General features: G+C 37.6%; 1 long non-coding RNA gene across 1 annotated transcript; it reads left to right on the plus strand.

The window, feature by feature from the left end:
* The first annotated feature begins 491 nt into the window (after positions 1-491).
* Positions 492-3,594, plus strand: LOC113069396 (uncharacterized). Its single transcript, XR_003279716.1, has 3 exons — positions 492-634; positions 1,584-1,731; positions 2,227-3,594. It is a non-coding gene; the product is annotated as an uncharacterized LOC113069396 (long non-coding RNA).
* Positions 3,595-11,187: the final 7,593 nt, after the last annotated feature.

Raw genomic sequence — 11,187 nt, forward strand, 5'->3', positions numbered from 1 at the left:
AGTGTGAATTGGACCCTATACTAAAGTATTACCGAAGCATAATAAGTTACATCTGTTTTTAAAGCTCACGTTCCTACGGTTGGCAACTTTATGCAATTTAGGGCATTAGGAAGGTTAATGGAATAATTGGGCAAAAATAATTCTGTCATTATTTATTAATTATTTAATTGTTTTACGTAGACTGTGATTATAAGACTGCCAAATAATATATATATGTATAAGTTTCACTCTCATTATATATATATATATATATATATATATATATATATATATATATATATATATATATATATATATATATATATATATATATATTAGTATGAACCGTCAAATGGCGCTTTTCCATTACCAGTACCAGATCAACTTCACTCGACTATGCTCACTTTTTGCTCCGTTTTCTATTGCATATAGTACCTCCACAATAGTACCTGGTTGCCATAGTGACGCCGCAGGAAACAGCCGTGATGTAATCTTCTACGCGACACACATGCGCTACACACACACACAGGACAATGGAGGGAATCGACTGTATGCTGTTTTTGATCCTCGGGATATGGCTGTTTCTCACAGCAAGAAGACAAACGTTGTTATTCAGGATACTCCGTCTGGTGCCTCAGCTCGCTCCGAACCAGAGGTGATACGAAATTATTACTGAATTTATTTTTTTTATATTATTTGGAAGACTAAATCCATTTTGCATAAAGGTAATAACTTTAAAAGGTAATTACTTAAAAGATAATAACTTCCAGAGAAGAAATTTATAAGACCAAATTCCCCTCTTTAAGTGGATAAGTTCCACTATGTTTGATGGATCCATTAAAGCAGAGTTCCTGTTACCTTAAGCTAAATTTGTGTGAGAATAGATCTATCATGAGTCAGAAGTCAGAAGTGCAATGCAGAAGTTGATTCAAGACTACTGTAAGCATGCCAGTATACCCCTTATGGCTTGGCGCCTACAAAGGCTGTGTGTATGTGCAAATTGTGATATATTAGTGCTCTCTAAAACCCACTGCCTTTCCGTGCTCATGTTACTAAGTTTGTCATATACTTTACCCCAGTGGTTAGAAAGAGCTACCCTCTGAAGTCCACTGTTTTGAATGCAGTGTCAGTTCAACAAAGAAATCTGGCTTCATTTCATGACACACATTGGCTTGAATTTGGTTATACGGGGAATTGGAGTTTCCACCCTGAAATGTAGGCAACTCAAATTTGAAAGACACCCCGTTAAATTGTGCTCGGTTTTAGATGACTGTATGTTTGCTCATGCCAAGCACAGTTAAGCTTGTGTATTGTGTGATTGTGTTTAATATGTGAAACATATATGTAAACAAAAGCTAAGTCAGTGGCAGTGAGGTAACTCTGATAAAACTGGAGGGTTTCCTGTATAATGCCTCATTGTGGAACTCAGTGAGCCTTGGAAACTATCCACATCTACATAATTATGAGGTATACTGCCACATGCTGCTGTATGGGGAGCTCTGAGCAAGATCTTTGACAGTCAGTTCCTCCTGAAGGTGATTTTTAGAGCATTCATTGTATCTGTTGTTGACTGCCATGTATTGTAATTGGCTTAATCACGGCAGGAAAGGAACAAATGAGGAAATCCAACACTACCTCCACCAGCAGCCCCTAGGCCTCACCCTCACCTTTGTAGCCCAGGGTCATGACCTCATGCTGGAGGAGCCAGCAATCCCCCGCTGGACCCCACATTAACACTGGTGAAAATGTCAGGTGAAAAAGTGAACAGTCTGAACAACATTCAATTCTTTCTTTTTTTTCATTCAATTTTCTTTTGTTTTGTACAGTAGTTTAATCATGTGACCACTAGCAACATCTGAATCACAGCTGTGCAGAAATTCAGACCAGCAGAATGATTACTTATATGGTATTGTTTTATAAAGCAGTTTTGTAAACATCTATAAGTTAATATTGAGAGGCACAATGACCAATTGTGCTTGTTTTTGCTCAACCAACAAAACTAGTTTGATTAAAATGTTCCAAGCCATCAATTTCAAATTATATGCAGCTAAAACACAAGATTCAATTGATGCACAGTGAAATGTTTCAGAGCTGTTAAATAAATATCCATATTAAATAAATAAACTGACCTAAAATATTTGTATATAATGTATGGATATTCCAAGTGAAGTTATAATATAATTGACAGGCTAATACATTTTTAAGGTAAGTAGAATATATTAATAACATTAACTTTTTTTTTTGCAGGTGTTGTAATGTCCACTTTAGCCTTTGTAATGATGCTCAAGTAGGAGCAGTGAAAGGAAAAGTCCTGAATCCAAGTGTGACTTCACAGCACTCACCCACTCAACTCATATGACTTCATCACATCTCTCTGCGTGTCCATCAACACATTATAATTACTGACTAACAACTTAATTGTCAACAGACTGGAATCCTGCTGCCTGTTCAATCATGTGCAATTCATTACTTTTTTTTTTTTTCCTTTTCATTCTTTAGACATAAATCTGACTTCAATTACTTTGTCGATTCTTTTTCTTTTAGTTGGATGAAAACACAAAAAATGCAACTCGTTGGCATTTTTAATCTGATTTAGTGTCCATCAGGTGAAAATTACCAGTCTGATTTATTTAAAAGGCAAAAGACCACCTCTCTTCGACAGTCTGCATGATTTGAGGAATCGTTCATGTTTGTACAGACAGTTCACATTATGCAACAAAGTTTAATACATACAGGGTCATAGGTCTGCTCAAAACCCCAACCCTAAATATGAGCATTAACATTCTCGTCTTAGCATACACAACTAATAATTATTCTCAAATCTTAAATGCTTATTGTTGGGTAATTAGTGGCTGGACTGATGGTTCTGTAAGTGCTCTTCTAAATGCCATGTGAACGAGCTCCAGGCTCCAGACAGCAGGGCTGAAAGGTTTCTGCTCTTCGATTTGGATTGCTTTGCTGTGGAGCACGAGTCTGCCCTGGAGTCAACCTTCTGTGTGTTTACTGCCTCTCCGGAACTATCCTCCCACTTTCAGTTTTTTTATTTCCTCTCTCTCTTTCCTAAATCAACACACTGCTGTTTATTTGTGCACAGTCAACCTGAGACCACTCCAGTACCACTGGAGCTAAAGGAGTCACCCACAGCACCAGCATCTCCACAAATAAAGACAGAGAGCTCTGAAGAGTATAAACGCCACACTGGATATATTATACTGATAGAGAGTGATGGGCACTCTTAATCCAAAAATTTGACTCCCAAGTGCATTGTGGAGAACTTTAAGGTCTGCCAGGAAAGCACTTTAAAAGGATCTCACTTGTTTTGCTCATCTCGCTCAGGCATGAATAAGACTGATATAGAGGACAGTGTGGCGATAGCACTTCATGCACGTGCCTTTACTGAATATTTGTAATAGGTTTATGATGCTGTATTAGTGCTCTGCTATTCCAAATATTTCAGAGAGTGACACTTTAAAAGTTAGTATGACTTTGGGTGTGATGGAACCTAAAGATGAGTAGGGAATGCACTGTTCCCCAGACTGTTACATTAGGAAACATTTTTCATAATGATAGTGGCAGTCTGTAAGTGCTATATTTATGAAGCCAAAAAAAAAAAAAAAAAAAAAAAAAACATGCAAAAGGTGGTTTTATATATTTGCTGATAACAATGCTCCTGTATATGAATGATATCAATCTCACATGTAAAGTGACCATAATATTCTCATTACCATGTTCATAATTTATAATTTTTTGGGGGGCTGCTAGAATACATTTACATTACATTATATATATATATATATATATATATATATATATATATATATATATATATATATATATATATATATATATATATATATATATATATATATATATATATATACATATATATATATATATATATATATATATATATATATATCATCATCACGTTCTCACCCCATTCGTCACATATTGCCGAAATAATGATAACTGCTAATAATGATAAAAGTCTAATTTCTTATAAAATCTCTATTGTTTGTTTTCCTAGATGGTGTCTTCTTCATTTTCTGCTTTACAAATCCCATCTCTCTGTTTCTAGATGTATTCATCATTCTCACTTTCCGGGTATTCTAAGTCACTTCCTGGTAATGTTGGTCAGTGGATTACATGAGATATTCAATTACAAATTTGGCCTTTATTTTGTCTCTTGTTTGGTGCATTTTTTCTGTCCCACAAAGCTTAATTTCTGATGTTAAAACCAATGTCTAACATGCATCTCATCTAGTTTTGATTAACGTTTAAAATATACTGGACCTTTTCTGGTCCACAAACCAACTAATGGTTGAAAAAGACTCTGGGACAGAAGGTAACAGTGAGTTAGGTTTATTGAAAGTGTGGTATGGGTTGAGTACGGGAGATAGGCAGAGGAGCTGACCACTGAGATCACTGATTCCATTGTAACTGACAGGATGGGGATTTCCAGAGCCGTCGGTGGGGTGACCAGGAGGACAAAAATGCTTGAATGAGGGAGTGTGCTGAGGGTGATGAGCCTGACCAACTTGTGACAGACTCATGGACAATTCTTTATTTTAGGAATTTAATAGTGCATTAAAAAACATGCATGAAGCTATTTGTGTTTAAAGCTTTTTCTACGCAGCACAGCAAACAACACTGCATACATTACTTTTTTTCTGTTTTATATATATTTATATAACATTAAAAATACATGAACAGAAAGTAACTCATTCAGCAATCCAGCAGCTCTCAACAGCCCATTTTGATTTGCACTCTGAACTGAAAGCCATGTTAAACTGTAGGTGGTCTTCTATGTGTGATAATTGCTTACAAGCTATGAAGACATCCCCCTTTTGTACTGTATTTAGCACTCTGCAAACACAGAAACATCTCAACTGATTTACTGTAGTCTACAGTAGCATCAATAATCATCATCTTTCTTTGTGCCATGGGATACCGCACTTAAATACAAGGAATTATGGATATGTTTTATTTAAGATGGCTGCTTGTAAATACAAATCCATGATCATGGAGTGTGTGGAAAATGTTGATCGCTACAGTCCCAGCAGGTGTTCAGCAGACAGTATGCAGTATGCTCCAGTTTCTCTCTCTGTGCATGTGGAAGGGAGCGTTTAGCATTGACAAACAAGTGGGGTCTTTAAAGTAGAGTCCTCTGTAGAGTGGTTCAGTGCTAAAGCTATAATGTATTTACTGAGCATTTTTTTTTCCTGTGATGTTTTAGTAGCCTACAGTGCATCGGCATTCATTGCATTCTGTAGTTAAACATGATACAGAAGAAGAATGATCTAGTGTGATCATTAAAATTAAACGTTGATGTTGTTCTTGATATCTTTAGGTAATTTAGTATTTTGAATTAATGAAACCATGCAGGGGCCCATTTACCCTGGTAAATGGATCAGATGGTCTCATTAAACTGCAATATTGTTTGCTGCAAAACTACATTAATAAATGTTTGTATTTACAGTATTTCCTTTCATAGCACAGTGGCTGATGCAGCATCATCCTGTACATGAGAACAACAAGCAGGAGAGATTTGACTGACGCTTTGAATGTCAGGGGAATATAACTCCAAAATTTCTAATTTTGTTCAAAAGGTGCAAAAGGATCCGTGAGGTTTTGAACACTTCTGTAGTTCCTATCCATTAATTCTTTTTCTTCCTTCTAGGCTTGTTTCAGAGGCGTTAGATGCATGATATGTGAGCATTGCATTGAATATTTCAGTGGCTGTCTGCCTGGCCCATGCTGACCTGCCTGACATGTGGCGTTGTGCTCTTGCTGGAAATGCCCTGTCACCTTACATCAGCCAGCTGGCTGGAAGAAGCGGCTGCCCCTCTTCTCCTCTCCTTTTTCTCTTATCCTCTCCTTTCTGGTATATCTTGAAATAAACCCAACATAGGGATCAGAGAGGAAGTTAAAAAAATTATTGCTAGCACATACGTGCCACACTTGGTACAGTTTTATGTAATTTTAGACTAAAATACTGTTAAAGCTCACATTTGATTTTAGTCACCACAATAATGTTTGATATTTGTGTGTATGACACTGTGTGAATCTTCTGTATATTTGTATTTACCTCTGAGCTTTTGATGAGCTTTGATTTTGACGAAGTGCGTTAGCTTTCTAGATAGAGAGATTTTCACTGTAGTTAATTTAAACCAGTAAAAATGATAATTTTGTTACATTACCTTATTTTGTTATTGTACATTTCAGCCCACCGTTGTAGTGGAGTAGGTTGCAATAGATCCAAATTCAACATATCCTTTTATCTTTTTTTTTCCTACTGCCAATATGAATTAATGTGAGTGGCTCTTTTAGGTCCTTCTTCAGTAACTTTTAAACCCACACACTGAAATGCGTGTGTGGATATGATTTTTCACTAACACTACTCTCTACAAGATCTTATTAATAAGTAAATGAATCAGCAAATGCTACCATGCAATATGCATCCCTGCATCGCTCAATATTTCATTCATTTAATAACACTCTTTAGAAAGTCTGTCTAACGTTTAGCAGAGCGGAAGATTTCTCTCACTCTTCTATACTGCAGCCAGCTGTGTTTTTGAAGCTTATTTTAACATTAAAAACTGATTTTGAAAACGCCAGAGTTAAAATGAGCAATATTTATCATGTTATAACAATGTAATAACTTGTAACTACATGGATATTACACCATATTGACACAATTATTACAGTTTTGATGGGGATTCAGGTTTGATTTCAGCAAATTAAACTGTCAGTTAATCAAACAAAGAAGACGTGGAGCCATAAACGGATAAAGAATAGTCTGACATTGTGTTTTTCTTAGTATTAGCTTTCTCTTGAAATACTTGAAATACTTTGGTGGACGGAGAAATGCCACTGTGTCAGATGTCTGTTTGTCAGCTTCAGTGCCTTGACATAACTAATCAAAATGACTAGCTGAGGAGCTAATAGCTGGTGCTCTGTCCAGTAGAGTCAAGTTTTTCAATACACACACCATCAAAAAAAAAAAAAAAAAAAAAAAAAAATTGCAATGTAGAGTGTGCAGGAAACTCAGTATCTGCATGCTGAATGATGTGCAGACAATCATCCATATGGCAGAAGTCCATGGCAGGGTGTCTCTGTGACATCAAAGGTGAGTAGCACTGCTTTTAGCAATTAACAGGAGGAAGTAGCACACATTGTTAAAGTGCTCCATTTATAACACAAGAGCCTTGAGATACTGTGCGATCGCTTACTGGCATGGTATGTTGAGCAAGGCCTGGCGCCTTCCAGCCCTCAAGAGTGGAGGAGAGGTCAAGAGGGTCAAGTTCAGAGGCACAAACCTTTGGGTCTATTTTTGTTGCATCAGGCACTAATAGTCACTTATTTAAACAGAGGGGTTGCATGAAGAAAATTTGGACTGTTGCATATAAACATATCAAATACTTTCAAATACTCACTGAATAAAATAACATTTAGCTGGGACAAATATAATCACTTATTTAAATGTAGGTAAGATTACAATGCTTAACACCACTATTGCCAACCCATGCTCACTGGAAATAATCAATAACTGTAGCAACATTAGAAATTAAATCTCCGGTGAGTGGCAGTAAAAGTGTATTGCTCAATTGCAGTTGAAAATAACAAACCCCTTACACTAAACACAACGTAATTATGTAAAGTAATACATTTTGATATTTATATCACATAACAAGCTCTATGTGTGTTTCTTTTCTGACATGGTAAACTTTATCAGTAGCTCACCTGGCACAGCATTGCACTTGCAATGCGGAGTGCTCAGGTACTAGTCACGGTCAAGATCAAATTTTAACTCTGAATATGTGGTTTAGTGCCATTCACTGGGCATTTCACTTTTAAACTGCAATGAAACATGCAGTAAGTTACATAATATTGTTATTGTAGAAACATTGCCACAAGCTTGTGTTTCCAATGAGCCTGGGTTGAAAATATATGTATAGGTTTGTTTGCAGTTTTTCCGAAATGTAGGAAAAAACTAGTATTTCCAATGAGCCTGGGATTCAAATTACAATACAAAATAAAATTAAATAAATAAATGCTAAACAAGCATTTAAACAAGCAGTGGGCTCACAAGTTCATAACCATCCAACAAATCTTTTCCATCAGATCGTGATTATAAATGACAACAAGTGCCCCAGTTTGAGAGGAACTACCAGCTTTGATCATCTGAGAAGACACTTTGAGAGGCTTTTAGTATTTTATGCTCTGAGCTCTGCAATGCTCCTTGGTGAATCTTGCTGTGTGCTCATGAAAGTTTGATGTTGAAATTAGGAGCTTGCTGATCTGACACCTATGCAAGCTGGAGACCCAGCAAAGTGCTGCTGGCCAGACAGATGGCGTGCTGTCGCCGTCATGCTGAATGGGACACTTTCACTCTCCCCCATCATCTCTGTCTGTTTCTCTGTCTACCTCTCTTCTTCTAAGCTGACAACATCAGAACAGTTTTAACAGGGTTTTAATGGGTTGGCTGTGGAGCTCCTCTGAGGCCTCAGAGTAACTGTGAGCTTCACCTCTATCTTATGGGAGATGACATGACCTCCTTTCCCCTCACACACGTTTTCTCCCTCACACTAACACTAACTCACTGCATACACATTCTGTCTCACTATTATTCATGATGGTTTGGACTTGGTACTGGTATAAGGATGAGCTGACCTGAGTGGTTTGCCATGGGGAGAATGACTCGTCTTCTGGCTACCACATTGGCTGTTTAAGAGTGTACTCATTATCAGAATGAGACATCATGGTGGTTTCATGGGGGATGTTGTAGCCCGCATACACCCTGAGGTCCCATAGGGTCCAAAGCCTGGCTCTGTGCTGTCTCTCTGGAACTATTGTGCCTCAGAAGAAAAAGAGGCTAAGGAAGGAGGACAGAGAGAGAGAGAGAGAGAGAGAGAGAGAGAGAGAGAGAGAGAGAGAGAGAGAGAGAGAGAGAGGCCAAACTATTGGATATCATTCACTTTTGGTCTCACAAATTTAGCTTTGACTGCATTTCACACCACTTGGAATGTTAAATACTTACATTTATGTAGTCTTTACCCTAGAGTCTGTTTTTAACCTTAAAAATGTATATATTTTAAACATTATAAATATAATACGTTATATATATATATATATGTGTGTGTGTGTTTGTGCGTGTGTGTGTTTGTGTGTGTGTGTAGTTTTTTTTCTCAGTTTGACATTGGTATTTGTTGATTGTTTAAGGAGTTGTTGGAGTTTAGATGCTGTGAAGTTTGTCATATTTATTATAATATCAACACTGTTAAAAAGTAAATGATTTCTTATGGGTTCAGCTGACAAAAGTGTTTTAAACGCTTGATCTACATTACCAAAGTGTCTTTCTCTCACCTCTTGGTGTCACACACACACTCATAGATTCTTTCTGTCTCTTTCTTTAACATGAACTCTCTTCGCACATGCTAAAACACATGACACACTCTCAGACGCACACAGAGTGCCTGCAGCAGTAGACACTTCTTTCTCTCACAGGAGCTAATGTGCAAAGAGTGTGAGTAATCGGTCATGATGCACCATCTCAGGAGGGAGAGTGTGTCCTTCTCATTCAAACACCACAACTCAAGTCTTTGCATCCCCCAACAACCCACACACTCTTCATTACATTTCCAGAAACACACCAGCACTACTTGCACACCATTTATAATGATTTTACACAATGATCACATTACAGTGAAGCAGAAAGAGTTCTTACTATAACCAGGAAGGATGACCATATTAGACCAGTTCTGTCAACAAAGCACTGGCTCACTATTAAAATATTGCTAATTATTATGCTTTTTACTCCTTAGCCACCAGATCCAGTCTATATCCAGATCAGATGGTTACTGCAGTTACCCGGATCCAGTAAGTATCCAGCCCAGATGGTGGATCAGCACCTAGAGAGCACCTCTACAGCCCTGAATGTCAGCGGAGACCAGGACAACTAGATGATCCCCAGAGACAGATCCACAGCCAAGAACTTGTCTCATAGACAGCAGGAACCAGATGAGTCCACTGCACAATGTGGCTTTGCTGCAGCCTGGAACTGAACTGCTGGTTTCATCTGGCCAGAGGAGAACTGCCCCCCCCCCAACTTAGCTTGGTTTCTCCCAAGGTTTTTTCTCCATTCTGTCACCGATGGAGTTTTGGTTCCTTGCTGCTGTGCCTCTGGCTTTCTTAGTTGCGAACAATTAATATCCAGTGATATCATCGACTTGATTGCACAGCTACTATTTAAACTGAACTGAGCTGGATGATGACATCACTGAATTCAATGATGAACTGCCTTTAACTGAAAATTTAAATGTAAAAATTTGCCTTATTGACACTATATTTTCCTATTTAATATAATACTGTAAAGTGTTTTGATACAGTCTGTAAAAAGCGCAATATATAAAGGTGACTTGACATGATTTGACTACTGTGCAGAGAAGTTTGTTATTATGTAACCTATCCTCCAAGGAGCAGAGAGTAACAGTAAAGGAAGTTGCCACACACCATACTTCCAAATACTGGCATTAATATTAAATAGCCATTCTGAGTTAAATCACTTTTGCATTACAATGATGGAGAGAGATTGGAATGCCTGATAAACCGCTGTCCTGATGATGTATTTTTGTAGGCCAACCCAGACATTGGCATCTGCTTTCTTCCCTCAACAAAAACCCAATAGGATTTACATTGGATTACTGCAGCTCTGAAGCTCTGTGACTAGTCTCAGACTCTGACGTCATGCCCATGGACCGCTGGCTAAATGTCTGATGCATATGAGTCGAAAAATTGAAAACACTTCAGGAATGTCAAAGTAGTCATAGGATTGGTTGAATTCTACAGGATTTCTGTGGGATGTGTGTGTCGCGTTCTTTAACGTTCCACCTGAAAACAAAGATACCATGGTGCCAAACCCCCTCATGAAAGTAGAAAGCCGACGTGTTTACAGCAGTGGAAAAGCGCTTATCAGGATCAACTAAATGCTGGATTTTCAAAAGTACAGGTGCTGGTCATATAATTAGAATATCATCAAAAGTTGGTTGTGAAGCCTACAGAACTAGACTGAGAGACCATTTAAATGCCTTTGCAGGTTTTTTGAGTTAATTAGCTGATTAGAGTGTGGCACCAGGTGTCTTCAATATTGAACCTTTTCACAATATTCAAATTTTCTGAGAAATTGAATTTGGGATTTTCCTTAGTTTT

Source organism: Carassius auratus, chromosome 5 (genome assembly GCF_003368295.1).
Source record: "Carassius auratus strain Wakin chromosome 5, ASM336829v1, whole genome shotgun sequence".
NCBI classification, from domain to species: domain Eukaryota; kingdom Metazoa; phylum Chordata; class Actinopteri; order Cypriniformes; family Cyprinidae; genus Carassius; species Carassius auratus.